The sequence below is a fragment of the Zerene cesonia genome, chromosome 28, assembly GCF_012273895.1.
Source record: "Zerene cesonia ecotype Mississippi chromosome 28, Zerene_cesonia_1.1, whole genome shotgun sequence".
NCBI classification, from domain to species: domain Eukaryota; kingdom Metazoa; phylum Arthropoda; class Insecta; order Lepidoptera; family Pieridae; genus Zerene; species Zerene cesonia.
Window position 1 is genome coordinate 3,121,660 of NC_052129.1, and position 20,937 is coordinate 3,142,596.

Sequence of the window (20,937 nt, forward strand, 5' to 3'; positions counted from 1 at the left end):
GTTTCGTAAAGATATCATAACAAATATATCTAATTATGATTTATACAATACTAGCGTTCTCCCGCGTTAAATTCGGAGTAGTTTAATAAATGTTATTATACATATAAACCTTACTCTTCAATCGCTCTATATATTAAAAAAATCCCTTCAAAATCCGTTGGGTAATTTTAAAGATTTATGCTTACATAGGGACATAGGGACAGAGAAAGCGACTTTGTTTTATATTATGTAGTGATATTATCGGCATGAATATAATTGATTTATCCAGGCTTAATGTTATAACGTTTTTGATTCATTGATTGAATTATAATGTCAAATTGTAATGCTTAATTAAAACATGAAATGGTCTATTAGGAATATCGTTATCAGTATAAAAAACATAAAGACATGTTTCATAATTCGTCCTTTATAACTCATTATTAAGTAGGAACATATTTTTTATGTTACCCGGAAGAAATGTTAGAAATTTCTCCTGCCTATTGCTAATTAAAAACCATGCAACACTTATTTCAATCATATACCTATCCACGATGAACGCAGCATATTAGCAACATCGTCTGATCTCGAGCCAACCTCGACCGGTTAGCCGATTAGTTGCGCAACTGGTGGGGCTATTAGTCGCCATTAAATCACCTACAGGCGGTATTAAATTTGTTCGAGAGCGAAATAAAATTACCACACTGACACTTCTTTAATCGTTATACATTTTATTTGCCGGCTGAACTCATAACTCTCGAGGTTGAATATTAGATACATAATGGTATGCCTTTTAACAAATGGTAAATTATGATGCTGGGATCATTTTATTTCTTAGTGGTAACCTATTTCATATTCAGTGGGGAAATGTTCGGTAAGGAAAAGATAAATGTATGGTGACATAGCTTTCTCCTTATTATTTATACATATTTAATACCTTAAATGTTGTGTAACAAGTTATAAGGGAACAGCAATATCCAAAAAAGGATATTTCTCAAAATTTCCTTTAACTTTCAATATATAACATTCCGTTTATTATTTATTTATTAGCAATTCCCTTCAATCTAGTTTCAAAATTTCTTTTGAGTAGACTTACATGAAGATTAATACAACAATTTCATTCCATCATCAAAAAAATTCTCATTTGCGGAATTAATCCAAAACTTTAAAAACCTCGCATAAAGCATAAAATCAATAGCTCTACACAATAGCTACCTTCATATTTCATCCAACTGATTTCTCATTCACTACGGCACAGACAATAAAAATCTAAGCCACTATAATCCACAGATTAAACAGAACGAGTGTGGATTGATGCCTGCTTACAGATACACGAAGACTGGATGTAAATAGAAGCGAATACGTTTGTTTCTTTTTTGAACCATAAAGATTTATATCCACTAGTTTTATTTCTAAGGCTCTAGTAAGCAGAGGGTTTTTTTTATATATTTCGATTGATAACCTTACGGTCGTATTATCGTTATTTTTCTTTGCTCTCAATAATTCTTGGATTAATTTTATTGTATTACAAAATAGTTTCTATACAAATCGTATTGCTTTTTATTTTCTTTCGTTTGTTAGACTTGAGTGCATCAGAGAGTCAATTAATAAACAAACATCGAAACATTGCGACTCTATGCCCCAGAAGTAAAAATAAACAACGTATTGTAAAAAAAAGGAAACCTAACTCATTAGTCACACCCTTAATTTGATAATTATTCTTTATACAAAACCAAAACACGCACTCATCAAATAATTAAATCTTGTATTAAATTAAACATTTATTTATATTACAAATAATTTGGTGTTATTATATTACTCATACATAGTTAAAATATACAAAATCGTACAATCTGTAGAATATGTGCATAGCTATAAACTAGCCACAGAGTATAAAACTATTACAATTAAAATGAACGAAATAACAAGGCAGGATAACACCGGCCACCCCGTAACCGGTCTATTTGTTGGCCCAAGTAATTGGCACTCGGTGAAACGTCTTACATTCCTCACACTACTGATAAGCCATCTGCATCGGCTATGCTAATGTGCATACTTAATTTTAATGTTGCATATACTGGAATAGTTATTGAGGCTTGTGTAGCGTTAATGTTTGAAAGAAGGGACGTAAGAAATATCCCATTTTACGGCGGATATTTAGGTTTACTTACCTCTAAAAGCATATGTTCGCAAAGTCATATGTTTTACTATATTTGTATGGTTTGAATATTGCAGTAATACTGTGATTTTCCACCTGGAATTTTTTAACAATTGAAATTAATGAAAAACCTAATATATCCTTCGACCAACATATATTTTAAACACATAAAACGAGGAAAATGACCACAGTACAACCGATTATAAAAACTGCGTGAAAGATATATGACTCAGCTAAATAAAATTTACAACGCATTCAGAACCCCTTCGATAAAATTCAAATAAATCACGTGATGTAAAGCGAATTTTCTTAATTACTCATATTCATCATGCAGATGTGTTAGCACAAAGTGACAGGTCGAAATTAAATGGTGCCTCAAGAAATTCGCTTCAATATTCGGAACAAATAATTCTGCGGAACAATGTGGTTGAAGTGAGAACGTGCCCCACACTCTTGAGTAAGGTATAGAACACTTTCGGCTTAATTTAATCTTACTACGTTGTAAATATCTGTTCAGGATTTCTTGCAACGTTCTTTGACAGTTACAACTTAATTATTCTAGTATGCAGGGATATGCACAATTTGATATTATCCGAGAATGGAAAAAATAAATCAAGAAAAACAGATAGATACCATACCATTCATTTCTGAATGCGAGTTAAGCATTAGTCATGTATTGGGCCAGCTCGCACCGTGGAAGGTACCACACCCCCACAGAATATCGGCGTGAAATAGTAGAACGCTGTGTTTCGTTCGATGAATGGGGTATCTTGAGTCCCGTATACCTTTCCTCACCCTCCCAGTCCTTTCCTTTGTTCCCCCCTTAAGATCTTTCCCTATCCCTTACTCAGTAAGATTGGCAATCCATTTATACGACACTAGCTGTGCCCCGCGGTCTCACCCGCGTAAATCCGCATCCCGTAAAAATATCGAGATAAAAAGCCGATGTGTTTATTGGAGTTGTCCAGCTATCTACGTACCAAATTTCATTGCAATCGGTTCAGTAGTTTTTGCGTGGAAGAGTAACAAACATACACATGTACATACATCCATCCTAACAAACTTTCGCATTTTTAGTATTAGTTTATTTATACAACATAATATATAGCCCTTGTAGCTGTTTATGGACGGTGCTGGTCATTTACCATCAGGCGACCCACCAGCTTGTTTGTATGACATACAAAATGAACACAAGTATTTATGAATAAAATGATATATCAACATAATATATTTAAATAACATAATTATATCATAGTCGAAAAATGTTGCACGTGCATAAACCAAAACCTTTATACATATAATTACTAATATTGTGTTATAAAAATGTGTAGTGTAAAATGTGTGATAATTGATATTGAATCCTTGTTACTTTTAAATAAAGAATTTATATTTATTTTTGAACTTATTCATTTGTAGTCTACACCTTACAGATTATTGTCATTTTTCGCAACTCACAATATTTTAATTTTTATCACATCTTAACTTTAATTGGCTATTAAAATGACATCGCCATGCACATCATGAAAGGAGGCACCGAACAAAATGCAAGCGCGTTAAAATTTTTGAGAATATGCTAATCGAAAGTTATTCGATACATCGATCAATCTGACGGTTAATAAAACCGAAACAAATTTAATTATTAGCGCATCGTCCAGCCGCTGTACCTGGAGCCAATAAAATCGATTATTACCGGTTCGTATCACTTTAATCACACCTACTAAATAGCTGTGTGAAAATAGAATAGCAATTACTTTTAACGTCCCCAATTAAGGCTTTACAATTTGGATTAAAAGTATATAAAGTTTATTAGTAAAGTGACCATTATGGCATCTATAACAGGTAAGCACTTATTTGGTATGATCAATATTCTATTTTTGGTAGCAGCCAAAATGTTTTTTATCAATAATCTCCATTTTCTATAAAATTACATAACAAATGATGGATATTTCTTCACTAAACCTAACCGGTCGGACCGATTTAGATGCCATTTCGTGTTTGTCTTCAGGTGAACTCGAGATTGGCTCAGATCCACGTGGACGCGAGCGATGCCAGGTTGCAGACAGACAGCGAAGTCTAGTAGTAATAAGGTCGTGTTTTACTCATTGAGTACGGAACTCTAAAAAACACGTTTGACATTTGACAAAAGAATAATATTTAAGTGTTGCATGTGAAAAGTTATCAAGTGAACTCATCCTACGCGTTTGCTCTTTTCTATGAAAACGAAACATACATATGTTTGCATGAAAGTCGTAAAACAAACGCGGAAGTTTCGAGACAAATCTGTATAGATTTAAACGCGACTTAAAACTTAAATCGTCTTAAAATTGAAAACGCAAACTAGTTTCGTATCGTCCGACGAATCTTTAATCTTCTTTTACAAGTGTAATTTCAACTTATTTTCATTTAAATTGTTACAGTTTACACATATTTACATATTGGAAGTTTTCTTGTTGAGACAGACGCGTTCGAGGAATCTTGTACGTTTGTTAAATGTTTTTGGATTACGTACGTATAATTATGTTTGTTCAAAAACCATATACACGTATCATTTATATGGTATATTCTTCTTTACTTATATTATCTTACCAAAGTTAATAAAAATATTTGAAACTACCGCTCGGGGTTCGGCCGTGGTACATATAAGACTTATAGCAATCAGGGATCACGTACCTATCCAACGATGAAAATATTTGACATCAGTTCAGTAGTTTCTGAGATTAGTACAACAAATAAACAAACTCTGCAGCTTCATATTATTAATCTATAAATACGTGGGTTAAAAAAAAGTGAAGGAAACGGACGTTTCTTTCACCTTCTTTATATTATCTTTTGTACAAACCTTGCTTAACTACCTATAACATAAAAAAGATAGGTAAATGGCTTACATACATTTCGACGACTCGTTTAAAAATAACTATTACAAATGCACTGTTAAACTATATGTAAAATGGCAGACATAGTATAAAATAACCACTTGTGCTAAGTTCACCCCATTCTCAATACATGTTTATGTTAATATCTACTGCTATCAACACTTGATCTTATATGAGCTCTTTCACAGTAATTCTACATGACGTTTCATAATAAAGACGCATATTTACACCTTTTCAAACTAAAATGGACTTTAAATGCAAAAATATGCTAGTTTTATTTTGAATATACGATTACAGTTTGCGAATAATAAGAAGCTACTATGTCGTGTGTCTTTTTCGATTATCTTAACCGACGTTAAAAGGGAGGTTGCATTATATTTTTGCCACCATGATAATTTGTTACCATAAATATAGGTTTTTTAATAATGTAACACTAGACATCAGTGCCCCCCGAACTGTCATCCCTTATCACTCACCCCCTATAGAGTAGGGGAATCTGGCATATATACCCACAGTCTACGGGAATGGAGCCGTAGGTAATGTCGGATTTCTACCGACCAAAACCCCACTGTGTACCAAGGGCTCTCGGGAGCTGGTTAGTATACGTCCACGATATAACCTCTCTCACTTCTACTGATTCTTAAAAGCAATGAAGCAAAATGTGTCCCTTTTATAAAGTAAGTTTCTTTGTCTCTTGATATTTATTGCTTTTTAAACACTTTACTGGGTACTACTACAGACTACAGACTACAGATCCTTATAGTCACAGGACAATGAATTAAAAAATAAATAAACACAGTGTAGTTGCAATTATGTATTCGATGAGATATACCTATTACTAATAATTGTCGTAGTTTTGATTAAACCCAAATGAATCATAGTGCAGAAGTGTGATATTAAAATTTGATTTGGTTTTAGAAGCTTGATAACGCTGGGGAAAGCTAGATGACATAACAAAAACTAGACTTACGACGTACTAGAAAATATTTCATATCAAATTTTTTTAATCTTGGGATATAGGTATCTACTTAGGTAATTTATAACCTGCGGTAATTAATTTTAACATATATGCGCCCAACAAACTAACTGTTTGGGAAAATTTTGTTAAGAATAGTGTGTGATGTCAAATTTTGCTAAATCTCAAATGCTAAATCTTATGACAAGAAAAACTTATTCAAAAATAGTTTTAAACGATCGTGTACTATTTTAATAAGTTCTGTTATTTTTCTAATTCCACTTTCTTTATTCAAAACCTAACGAAATGTTAAATTCCTTATACCTAGGAACATTAGACTAAAGAAAGAGTTATCTACTACTTGAAATATGCACTTTCGTAGGCATTTTTATTAGATCTGCTGGCTTTTGTAGAAGATGAGTTATCGGAAAACTAGAACTAGCTTCAATTGTAAAGAATGAGTATTTTTGTATGGAGATTGAAACATCTAAGCGTCGACTTTCAATCTCTTTCTCATAAGTAAAATGAAGAAGAATATATGAAAATTCACATAAAGACTCATTTTTAATTGTAACATAAGAGGTATTTATTATTACCGCGAACCGATACCGATAAAATCAAAAACGAAGTTAAGATAAAAATGCTAAATGGCCTATCAAAAAATTCCCGCCAAATCGCCATTTTAAAAGAATAAGTACCACAAATTGTTTTTAATCGCAACACAGACTATATACAGTCTAAAAGGCATTAACTGTAGTAAAAAAAGAACAAATCATTGGCTGGAAGAACACGTTTCCAATGCGTTGAATTATTAAAAAAAATAAAAGACGCGCGAAAGAGAGGTGTGATTTGTGTACTTTTGCGCGGCAAACGATAAGAGACGTCGATTAACAATTCAATGCGAAATGATATCAGGTATTTGGCATGAGGTACGTAGAATGTTAAATAAACGAATATTTTGATTTAATCGAATTTCAACGAAGTGATTTTTAAATATTGAATAATGTAAGCAATATGTTTAGTCCGTTGCAATCATTTTATACAGATTAAGCTGCAGTTTGTAGGTACCTACCCGCTATTAATATTTCTCTTTAGTAATTTTTATTGTAATTATAAAATGGAAAAAAACCATTATAGTAAAGATAAAAAAATATAATACTACATAAAGGTGTAATAATAAGATAATATTTAAAATTAAATGACGTTAAGTCAGAGAATTATTAAAAAGTACGAGGTTAAGTGTAAATTTGAATCAAAACATTAAAATAATATAAGAAAATAAAGCCCTTACATTGTATTACTGGATATTATATGAAACGTTTATTTTAACGCCTCACATATCGAATTCAAATCTTCGGTCATGAGGTGACAAAAAATACAGCTACACGTCTAGGCTCCGCCTGTATTGACGCGGCATAAAAACATAATAAAGTCTTTCAATAATGTGATTTTCTCTAGGAAAATTTATTTTTAAAATCGGTTCTGTATATATATCGAAAATAAAAATCCCCCTACAACGCTACAAACTTATAAACTCACAAACTGTCCCTTTATATTAATGTATATAATAAAAGCTTAAAGAATTATATAACCGACTTGTAAAAATATGATAACAGGTAACACCCTTATATTCTCAGCAACTCAATTACTAAAAACAAAACTACTTTATTTCTTCAACCGTAAATTGTAGACATAGTATAAAAATTCCATGTAATTCTGATCATATCATAAGCGTAGGTATATCATTTTCATAATACATATTTTGTAGGCTTCAACAGGTCGAGTTCAATACACTAAGATTTTTCCCTGTCGATATAGGATCAGGCTCATTTTAATCGTCAGATCCTATCAGCTGCAGATGTTTTATGCATGAATTCATAATTTAATTATAGCCTCCAAAGATAACGACGCATTTTATGGGATTTTGACTCCCTGTATGAATTTTTATTCGGGTTTTTAAAGGTGATATTATGCATGTGTTATGATTTTAATTGTTACGTCATTTATTTCCTTTCACAATTTCCTAGCACTTGTCTTATTTATTAACATTTTTTAAACATTAATTTTAAATTACATAAATTTAAATTCAAAAGTCAACCGATTGGAATAACAACTTTATATAGAAAATTTACTTTGTGGTTGAATTATAATAAGCTATTAAAATTACTTTTCATTATTATTGTTTCGTTTGTTGTAAAAATAAAATAAGGATCTAGAATGAACCTAAAAGTAATTAACACTAGTAGGGTGATATTAAAAGAAATTTTTATACAATTCGACCATACGATTTTTCTCTGGTTGAAAGGTTATTATAAAGTAGTAACAGTCGCAGTATAATATTTCAAAAGTGTTACCATAACCCTTAAAAATAAAACAAACCAAGCAATAAAAACTGATCTGCCTTTTATTCTTTTTAATATGTTCGTAACGTAACCTACGGGAAAAACAAAATGTTAATAGAAACCCTTCAATAAAGTTCACAATTAATAAAAAAAGTAATGGAAATACATATACTGCGCGAACCTATTTATTTATTAACATTGCAATTGTTAAAAACAAAAACATTAGAAACTCGTGTTTATCTGTAAATAACTCAAGCACCTCTATAATGACCATGAAAGTGTAGACACTCGATGCTTTAATCGTGTTACATTACACCGCCCCATAAACATCAGTACGTAATATAAATTACAATCAAAACATTTTATTTTACATTGTCATCGGGCGATCGGATGAAGTATTTAATTTCGCATGCTATCAACCTCTGTAATATACTGCGGTCTTTCAGTTTTGATACTTCAATTTATTGCTCTCTTATTGAATTACCGATGACGTCATTGTCCGATAAAGTATCGGATTTATGCGAGGATTGGCGATGTATGTGGTCAAACTGCAATAGTGCTTTATGTTTGGAAAATGTTTTAAATTTTGTTTTATCGAATGTAGGTTGTTTGCTTTTGTTTGCGGATGTGTATTTACTTTTTTTACTGTACGCCATAGCCTTATTACAAATAGTTACAAAGTTTATTTTATTTAAAAGAAAGAAATATCATGAATATATAATTATCTATACTAATATTACAAACACGTTAGTTTGTGAATGTGTAAGTTTGTAATCTCTGGATCTACTGAACCGATTTTAAAAATTCTTCCCAACCTACAGTTTTTGAACGAAAATACAACACAAGCGTCATAAATTTTCGCGTTTTTATAATAGTAACATTAATATGTTATCTTCTTTGGTATTTAGTGTTTAGTTAATAAAGATTTGACTCCACAATTTTATTAAATGGCGTTACATAACGTGGTTACCCAATCGCGACCTGCAAGGGATCCTTTATGAAATTCTTTAAAAATATTTTCAAAGGTAAGACGAAAGTTTTAAACGTTCAATATGAAACCTGTTCCTGGAGATATTTTATTATAAAGTACGCCATACGTCTCTATACGAGTTAGTTTAGGATGTGGCTTTCGTTGCGATATTATGAGAAACCCATTTAAGTTAGATAGGCATTGTGTATTTAAATTGTTTTTGTTTGCAATAAAAACCTATGCAGTTATATATGTTGAACTAGCTGCGCCCCACGGTTTCACCCGCGTAAGTCTGTATCCCGTAGGAATATCGGGATAAAAAGTTGCCTATGTGTTATTCCAGTTGTCCAGCTATCTACGTACCAAATTTCATTGCAATCGGTTCAGTAGTTTTTACGTGAATGAATAACAAACATACATACACATACACATACATAATTATCCATCCTCACAAACTTTCAAATTTATTATATTAGTAGGATAGGATAGGACAGGATTAGGAGTAATTTTTTCTCTTTTATCTCAAATGGATCTAACGCTAGTTCTAACTATTTCCAGATTTTGGCGGTATGAAACAAAAAATAGCTTGGTACATTAATTTGTTATTTTGTTTAAATAAACGCCTTTTCGTCGGTATGGCAAGCTGTAGACCATACCGGAGAAATATTGCATTATACTGCTTTCATCTGCTTTTATATCGACTATCGGAAAATACAGTTTTCTTTTGGAACAAATGGTTAAATTTTCACGTTCGATTTACGCCCGCGCATGAGGCTTGGGCCTTGTGCTGCCAGTACAGCCACTATGTCATTTTCGTTTTTGTCATTACGTAATTAGACCCCAGAAGAACCACCAGACTCGTTCATATTCATTTGCGTGATCTAGTTCCGGCTTATAAGCGTTCTTAAAAATAAAAAATAATAACTAAACAAATCGTAAACAAAGTAAACAAACTGTAAGCGAGAATCTCTTCTAGAAATAACAATAAATTTCTGCCTACACATATCAGAAACACTACGCTCACGTAAAATGTTGCCAATTAAACATTAATTAATAATATTGTTACAGTATTTCTATATTCTTTAACACTGTTTTTGCTTCAGTTTTAATAAATCGATAACTCTTAAGCATAATGACTAGACAAACGTTCTTTAATCACTCAAATCTATTAATTAAGGTAAATAATACTTCTAAGGTATTCTAGTATTACTATAGACGTAGATTGAGGTATCTTCTCATATTTTATTAACTTTGAGTTTACTCTATAACAAACATAACCTCATCATCCTTCCTACTAATATTATAAATGCGAATGTTTGTAAGGATGTGTGTGTGTGTGTGTTTGTTGCTCTTTCACGCAAAAAGTACTGAACCGGTTGCAATGAAATTTGGTACGTAGATAGCTGGACAACTGGAATTACATATAGGCAACTTTTTATCCCGACATTCCTACGGGATACGGACTTACCCGGGTGAAACCGCGGGGCGCAGCTAGTAATATATAAAACAATTGAAACATAAAGAAAGTGTATTATAATTATCCGAAATTAGTATTGCAAAAAGCGGGAATCATTACAAAAGATCGCCTCATTATAAAAGCACTGGATATAAATCTTTAGCACGTCTGAATCCCTAAGTGACGTGTCGTGTCCGGCGTCGAACCAGCTAACCAGCTACTAAATAGCAGAACAACCTTTGGGACACCTAGATCTCTACTGATAACTATCCTGTTTTCCCCATCTAGGGTTGACATTTTAATAAATAAAGGCTAACTTAGGGAATGTGAAAAATCTATATGTTTAATAAATTTATGCCACATCTAAATAATTAAACAATCTAATCAGTACAAAGTTAAACATAAATATGAAACAAGGATATCAATAATTTCAATAAAAAAAAATATCAAACATAGAACAATAATATTACATAATTACAAAAGTAGTTCCGAATCTCATTACGAACTGTCATTAAAATGCATAAATATTTGTGCTATTTTTAAAATACTTTTCTTTTTTTAAATGGCGGGAAATTTTGTATTTACGTTTACTAGAAATATAGATTGGTGAGCGATTTAACATTGCTTATTTTGTTGAAATGTAAGTCTTCATGTTAATATTTAAACTAATTATTTATATAACATATAGCTATAAGAGTTATGCGTGTATTGAGTTTTATACAATAATAATTTTCTTTCAGGCAACCCTAACTAAACACCGTTAGACCAATGTTATCAGCGAATCACGAGAGGTCGAACTTTACTGCGAATAACTAGGAATAACAATCAATGACACTTAATACTGACTGTTAATAGACATTGTATGTCCCGCGCTAGGTGTTTTAGGAAAATACTAAAAGACTAGTCTATTATCCTGCCAATTGCATCAAAATTTATGGTATCTTGGTTTATTAGAATTATACAGTTTCGAATGCATGAATTTATATGAATTCCTGGATAGGTTTCCTCAGCTCTAAATATCTAATACTAATAAAATTACTAGTACAAGCTGAAAAGTCACTTAGGAAAAAACTTAGCCGTAGCGAAAAAACTTTCGCATTATCAAAATCAATCTATAGACAAAAAAATGAATCGTCAAATATCTAAGCGAAATACTCGAGAGCGGGTCGACCAATTAGACTAATTTTCTTGACGCGATTTTATTAACCGCAAAGAAGGATCTCATGGAGAGAACACACATACCCCAGGTGAAGCCGAAGCAGACCGCTAGTGCTATATTTACAAGATCGTCTATCGATATTAGTATACAAATAAAATTAGCCATCTTATCCTAGTTTAAAGTAAAAGCAACAAAGAGGAAACATTCTACAATACCAAGAATTGTGTACAATAAAGCTGCCCACTCACACAGCGCGAGTAATGCGACACGTTCGTCGCATTGATCATAAACGAAAGCGGTGTTGTCTGAATGCAACATTGTAACTCGACGATCGAACAACTTTAATGGATCGAGACCTGTTCCGTGCTGTGAATAGTAATCTTTATACACATCTTGTCGCCTTGAGTCTAAAACATTGCAATTTACGTTCACCTGTTAGCGGCATTTTTAGCGAAGATTTTCGCTTTTGCTCGATGCTTCATGACAAACATATATAATGCTTTAAAAGGTTGCAATAAAAATCACTTCATGAATGTCAAATTAAAAAAGATGCGATAAATTTCATTATCTGTGTGTCAAAACCATTTCAAAACACATGAAGGTGTGTGATAGTTATTCTAATATTCGTATTTCATTTAAATACCACTAATTAACATCTACAGAAGCAAAATTAAAACAACGAAAAACAAATATTGCTTATAGATATATAGAAACATTTCTATAAGTATAAACTCTAAAATATTTTTAATATACTGATCTTTAATGCAATAATGGCCATCATATATATCTATCTCTGAATAACATCGCTAAATCGAACTCCTGCACCATTTATGGCTGTAATATGATTAGATTCAACTCAGCACCATATAGAGAAATATTACGCGACTAAATAGCATTGTACGTATACGTGATATCATAATCAGGTGTATAATAAACATAAATCTACTGGGTTATATACGTACATAATTCAGCGAGTTTCAGCATTCACTAAATTATTTCCTATGCAGCGCTTGTATAAAGTTAAACAAGATTAAAACGAGATAAATAACCGAAATGAAATTAACATACCTTGTATAGTATTTTCTTGTGTTTGATTTCACGCGAGTATTATACACTAAGATATTAAAAACTTTTTAACGGATTTTAAACGCGATTTATTCATTATATTATTAACCCGACGTTTCGAACACTTCACAGCGAGCGTGGTCACGGGGAGACTGAGATGTTATGTGTCTTGAAGGTCATACAAAAATTGTTGTTTGTGAACTACCTCCACCTATGTCTCCGCAGTTGGTATGTGGAGTATTTTTCTGGATGTTAGCAGTATTGGCTGATAGTGTCTTCTGGTCTTTTGGTATGTGTCCATGGGGTTTTAAATTCTTGATAACAGGATCACAGGTGTTGGAAAGCTGCAAACCATCTTCTCTGTTGAAATTTGGATGTTTTTAATTTCAATAGCCTCACGTACAAGTCTTCGAAAAAATCTATTTAAACTGGCGAGGATTTGTGGTTGGTCGAATCGTAAGAATTGGTTGTTGTCCAGGGTGTGTTCACATACCGCAGCCTTCTTGTGACGCCTATGCTTGATATCCGCTATGTCTTCCTTCAGTCGGCTACCAATGCTTCTTTTTGTTTGGCCGATGTAGGAGAGACCACAATAACAGTCTAACTTGTACACACCTGCTTCTTGTAAAGGAATATTATTTTTATTGATCTCAAGAATTGGTTCATCTTCTTGTGCAGCTTGTATATAGTTTTGATTGAAGCTCGTTTTAGAATTCTTCCATTTCTGTCAGTAACACCCTTCACATATGGTAGGTAGGCTGGTTGTCGTGCAACTGTGTGTGGCTTCATTCGACTTCTGTGTGCCGTGGAGGCTTCTGCACATTGTTTTCACGTAGTACTCGCTCGACATGCTGCAGTTCCTCGCTGAGGTGGGCAGCATCACAGAGGTGGCGGGCTCTTTGAAACAATGATTTACCGACAGAAGCGAGTTGACAGGGGTGGTGGTGGGATTCATTTTTGTATGACCACTTTGTCTCCCCGTGACCACGCTCGCTGTAAAGTGTTCGAAACGTCGGGTTAATAATATAATGAATAAATCGCGCTTAAAATCCGCTAAAAAGTTTTTAATTACTAAATACTTTGTATATTTTAGTGATTATTTATTTTAATTATTTTAGTGAATGCCCAGTAAACTTCTCTATTGTATTGTAGAGTAATACGGTTGAATTGATAACCTTCCCCTTTGTTTTGAAGTCGGTTGAAAATGTTGGAATTTAATAAATAATATAACCGTAAGTTGTTTTTGTGAGACCTTTTACGAATGTATGTGTGTCTTACAGGTATAGTGTTGGCTTATCTGTTATAAGCTACATTACCACCTAAATTAGTTTAGTTTAGTTCGAGGATTCCACGTGAAAGAGTAGCAAACACGCATCCATGCATTCTCATAAAATTATGCGTTTGTAATATTTAGATACAAAGTAATTCAAAGAACCTGGCTCTAAAAGGAAATGTTACTCAAACGACTGTTTCTGTACGAACGAATTATTATCAATTAAGATTCAAATTTATCTACTATACCTACAATTACCAAATATTTTACAATATCACACCAATCACTTAAACACTAACAAAAGTACCGCTTACCGCTGGTTACGCAAATCCTAAATATGCACTATCGCCTACATCTAAAGACCTAACCTAAGACCTAACTTAGCTCGCTATTAAAGCCCAAAATTGTAATCTATCGGCGAATAATGATAACTTCAAATAAGTGCCGCTTTAGTTTGAGGCATATTATTTAATCGGATTATAATAATTTATGGTAAGCTGGTCTATTTGCTATTTCGTATTTAACATTTATAACATGCTGTTTTGTATTTACAAAATGAATTTAATTAATGGTTCTGAACATTAATGTATTACTTGAAAACTTTATAACTGTAATCAAATTAAAATTGCCGAATTAATTTTATAAAAAATATTTTGATTTGTTGTGAGAATTTTTATGTATGGGGAATAAAGACAGGATTGATGATAAGAATAAATTAAAGCACTGGGAAGGGTATGGAAAAGGAATATGTGCTTATAGGAGATAACCATTCAGCTTAATAGTTATCCTTGAAGAGAATCGAGTGCAGTTTTTAGTGTGATAATTTTTCTAGTAAAGGACTTCAATTCTTGTCTAACATTACTACAACTAATCCAAGAGATACCGTCTTAATATCGATGTAACAATCTCTTTGGATATTTTCGGGTTCAGTTAATGGGTACTAAGAAACGGAAATTTGTAAATCTTTAAACCTTTAATCCCTTGTGCATCATGATAATCCCACCAGACATTGATTTGCAAAAGACACAGAAAAAGCAAGTTAAATGTATTCCAGCAAATAATTGATTAACAGTCACAACAACATGAACACGGCAAAAGCTAAACTTGAATATGTATCAATCTTCGTGACAGAATAATTTACCCATTACCATTGATTGCCAACAGTAATTCCTCTAAATGAATTCTGCATATATTTTACGTAATGAAATTCAATGTTTCGCGATTACGCTAATGACCGCGCATAAGAAGTATTTCACAAAAACACGATAAGTTCTTTGATATTAATATACATAGTTGGTAATTGTGAGGAAAATTTGTGACAAGGTGAAGTATATACGTAGTTGTATTCGATATTATAAAGAAAATGTTTCATGTAAGGAATTTGGAACTTAACCAAAAACAACATAATTTTTATTACAGTAATTATATGTATTATCTACTGTTAATTATGTTATGCGGTGGTGGCTCAGTGGTGAGAACTTCTCTGTTTCAGTATCACTTAATCGAGATAACAATATAGTTAAAAAAAACCCCAAAAAACGAAAACACCTTATTCATGAATCAACTTTCAGAACGAATTTTCTCCCTGCTATTGTATATAGTACGTTAGGAAATGATTAAATCCTGGCGATCCTAATCGAGATAATAAGGTAAATACATGTAATTATTGTATTGTCACTGACCTTAGAAAAGTATACAAATGTTGAATGTTCCATACAGCCATACAAATATACAATGAAGCTAATATAAGCGTGTTAATAACATTCTTAATGTTTAAATATGTATTTGGCTATGACGAGAGAGACAATCATATTTTTAAACTTCAACCTATCAGTTACGTCATCATTTAACAAATAAATAACACCCACAACGAACACCTAATTGCTTTAAACTAAATGAAGCAACACATTAGATGACTACATAAGACATCTATCGAAATCAATTAGAACAAATGCGTCGAATATGCAATTCCTATACTGGCTCTTGGTGCTCTTAGATAATTATTGCTATTGCCATCGGGATGGCCCGTGGGTCGTCGCGCCTACATTTCCCAGTGAAAGGAAACCTGTCGTTGCGAAAACAAGCTTATAAATCTAATGATTTCTGGAAATAGGCACGGCTGGGGTTATAATGTCACCGACTGCATTCATATAATAACTGTGTATTTAGATTCCGTTTTCATAATTTATGCAACCTGGGATTCATGCAGTGATACAATTCTTGCTTGTGATATATATATATATATATATAAACTTGTGATATATATATATATATATATATGTTTTTTTTTTTAATGTCATAGCGGGCAACTGAGCTGGTGGTTCGCCTGATGGTAAGCGATCACCACCGCCCATGAACATTCGCAAAGGTAGTGCCTCTACGAATGTGCTGCCCGCTTTTATGGGAGAAGGGAAAAGGAAAGGATTAAAGACTGAAAAGAAGGAATGGACTGGGATGGGTGAGGAAAGTATATTGATTGATTTTATATAAAGTTAACTCACACCAGTGGATAAATAATAATTCTTAAACATCATACTCTCATATATCCTATTACGTAATATATAAAAGCATCAGATCGTTTCAGTTTGTAAGAATAAAATTGTTATCATACAAAAATTTTAATCAAGAATAATATATATAATAGATACCTTAGATAACAACTCAATAGGTGTATTTATTATACCGGAAGAAAATGAAAGATAAAATAGATTGATCCCGAACAAAAAGGTTTTATCCTAAATGAAGGATCTGTTTCAATTAGAAATTACTTAGATCTTAAAGATTTGTAGATGTTTCGTATAATTTTGAAACAACTACGTATTAGAGTTTTATCAAAATTTATACAACAATAGTGCGTATAACGCATATTATATTATATCTATGCATGTCGTTCATTAATATTAATAATGCTAAAATGTTCAACGCTATCAATTAGAACATAGCAATATCTCATTAATCGTAATTTACACAAAACGTGTCATTATTAAATCCTACAGTATCATTATAACTATTAAACTAAACGATCATATAATATGGAAATTCCTGCTACGGGTAATATAATTTTTATAAAATGTTTATTACAATACGCTCTAATTTTTTATGTATTGTTTATGGGTTAATATTTAATTATTCGAGATGTAAAATTACAATTAAGAAATACTTGTTTATAATCGTTATGAAATAAGGAGTAGCATTTATATAAAATAAGTTATTATTATATTAAATAATTCTAATAATAACACATCTTTTATATTCTATGTTATTTTTACATGTGAGCCTGTGAGCCCTACCAGTTTTCACAGAGAATCGAACGAAGTAAACACAGATAAGTAATACTATACTGGTCGAAGAAAGCTTTATTACCAAGAAAGGGTCATCGAGTATCTATTAAATCACCAATCATCTTCTTTACTTCTATTCTAACTTCATAAGAAAGTATAATTATATAAGAAGACATTATCACTCAGAAAATGTATGACAAACTTAAAATTTTATCTACTCTTGCATTCCTTTCCCGCCCAAAGCGTTGACATTTAAATGCTGTGATGTGAAACAGTACTTTATCATGCATCTCTTTCTAACAAACGCTTTGTTTATTGAATTGAAAGGGGACGGAACTATCTGAAGTTTATCTCTTAACGATGTTTGCAAGATATTTTATATACTCAAACCTATAAAGGATCAATTACATTAGCCGACCTAACGCGTTTGTGAAATAAGGAAATGCAATTGAATTTTATGATTGAAGAAGAATTTATATTTCTTGGAGACATTGTAACGGTTCGGAGATATTATGAAGTCGCAAGCTTTGAACATTGTGCTAAATATATCTAGATTAAAAAGAATAAATGAGTGCATATACTTATTTACACACCTACTTCCTACTATCTATTACTTCCTTATCTTTGGTGAAAACACCTACCTAATGTATTAACTGATTTAGTTATAAATAATTACTATGTAATAATTAATGAACTACTTACCGTACTATTAAAGTGATCTAAATATATAAAATAATGTAAGTACAGTTTTTCTTAAATATACGTCTAAAATACTATAAATAACATACTTGCAATAAGTGTGTACTGAAAAAAATCGGTACTTCTTTGAGTTTGTACATATTTTTATTTTTATTATAAATGCAAGGTAGATGTACCTTCAAAAAAATAGAAAGTTATCGAATAATATGAAAGATCTTTTCTCTAAAGCATAGTGCAAAAGGATCCTTAACTAATTACTATATTGTTGATTCTTGTACCAAAAAATATCTGATTTATTCGTATTTTAAAAAACGCTGATTCGTGGTTTACGATACATATGAAACATCAATAAATATTTTACTACACAATATATTTTGATATTTATTCAAAGTATGTTTCATAAGCTATGTTAGTCAATTCAATTATGTTTTATGCGTTTTCAGACTGAAATCTTTTTCATATATAAAATTTTGGTAATAATATAAAGGATATTAAATTTGTATATTATCGCTTCTCATTTCTCCCTCTCATACATCAATTTATAAAAGGATAAATTTTACACTATCAAAAACAGAAACTCTTTACATTCATATAATAATAGTAATTACATAATCATAAAAGCTAATGAAACTTAATAAATGTAATCACAAGAAACATTGTTATATTGACCCTCCAAGTTTATTTACGTGTACAGATTTATATCGAAACGAAACAAAATTCAATTCCACACACAATGTTGGTACGTCGCTCCACCAACTGTACACAGCACCGCTAATAAATCAGAGGTGTATTTCTGTTTTTCACAACTTTTACCGCTGACCCAGTAACTCTCAGCAAATAGCAGAAATCATTCCGGCCGAAAGAGGATTCCGATCGTTTACAACTTGATGGACTTTCCGGAACCAGAATGAACCGAATAAAATTGGACGATTCCGATGCATGCACGTGAAAATAATACGAGTTTTCAATGCGAAGTGGTGGCGGCTGAAAGTTATATATGGGCCATTTATAGTGTAAATAAATGCAATGTTAAATTCATCGTGCGATGAGATATTTCATGTATGTTTATCGTCTATGTGTATAAATATGTAAGGTATACATGTACACGAAAAATAATACATTTAATATGACATAAAGATATCAGGGAAAAGAACGTGCTAGTAATAGGCATTACTCTGGATGGTGGTAGATATCATTGCCATGTCGGTAGGTATCTAAGTATAAATTTAGATAAATTATCATTGCGTGATAATCTTCATACCACTAAGCTATTTGGAAAAAATACTTATGTTACTGTTATTCAGAATTAAAATGAGGTCTTTTCTTTGCTGACCTAATTGTTTCAAGTTATCTGGGAGGATCCGCGGCATCCACCATATTTCTAATAATACTATCGATAAACCTATTAGAACAAAACACCCAAAACCTGTAATAAAACAAAGATTTAAGAATTTATCCGACAGACGCAACTCCTAACTACACTTTAACAATTCACATGATTAATGGCCGAAACTATTTCCTTCAACCCAAAAACGTTGAGAACAATCAGAAAAACGATAAATAAACACGTGCCTACTTACTAATTTAGCTAATAACAACAATTTCGATAAGGAACCGCTGTGAAAAGGTCGCAATAGGTGCAGTGAATGTAATTTACAAACCGTGAAACAATACTTATTTACAACTATATATGCTCATTCAATCGACTTTGTGCCTTAGTCCTTTGAATTAGAGCTTTATTGGGATTAATGAAAACAATGTTTGGTTACTCACAAGTGTTGTCCTAATGATCGGCTGCATAATTCTTAAGGAGATTAAACATAAATTAAGCAACATATCTGTTGGGTAATAGTCGCTTAGTTGGAGTGTAAATGTTAGGTTCTTTTTGCACATGGCTTTATTTGACCCTTAATTGAGTATGTCTAAGATTGGGCTATAATCTTCATATGATTACCCAGAGTGTTTGTGATTGAAAATTTCAGTAAATATTTAACATTTCTAGGAAGTTTTAAATGCGAATATTTACGTGCTTTGGATCAAAGTTAAAAAAAAAGGTTGATTTTTAAATCCTTGGTTAAAATTTATTCGTCGAAAATCTACCACTTCAAAAATGTCTTCTAATGTCCCCACTTTTGACATTTTGGAGATGACATTTTTACACGGTATGATATTTTATCAAAGATCGAAAAGTCGCCCCTTATGAAATATATAATTAACATTTGAACGTATGGTATGTTAAAGTGAGAACAATATTATTTATTATAATAATGCAATTAATAATTACGTAAGCATTTTATATACCGCAACATCACAAACATTAAAATTATATATGTATTTAACTCATATAAACTATAAATTATTAAATAAATGTTAACATAGTCGCGTCCTGAGTAACCAGCCTTAGGTCGATTACACACAGGCACGTAAAATCAATTTATTAGGAATCGAATGCACAAACGACAAGGCGTTCTGTGTAGCACGTTCGTTATATCTATAATAATTACATGTCCCTGCGCAAATGTTGACTGTAGCCAGTAAATCTATCTATGTCGTGCAATTGATTGAAAAAAACTATGTCACCGCGATTAAAAACGGCGCTAGTCCAACAATGAAGACATAAATTACAGTGTTACCATAATATACTCATAATTTTTTATAATCCATTATTTTCTCATCATCCGTATTTACTTGGCACGTGGCATAACACTATTTAAAACATGACAACGGTTT

At 31.9% G+C, this 20,937-nt stretch overlaps 1 pseudogene; it reads right to left on the reverse strand.

Annotated features, from left to right (window-relative positions):
- Positions 1-13,155: 13,155 nt before the first annotated feature.
- LOC119837693 lies at positions 13,156-20,007 on the reverse strand (annotated as a pseudogene).
- Positions 20,008-20,937: the final 930 nt, after the last annotated feature.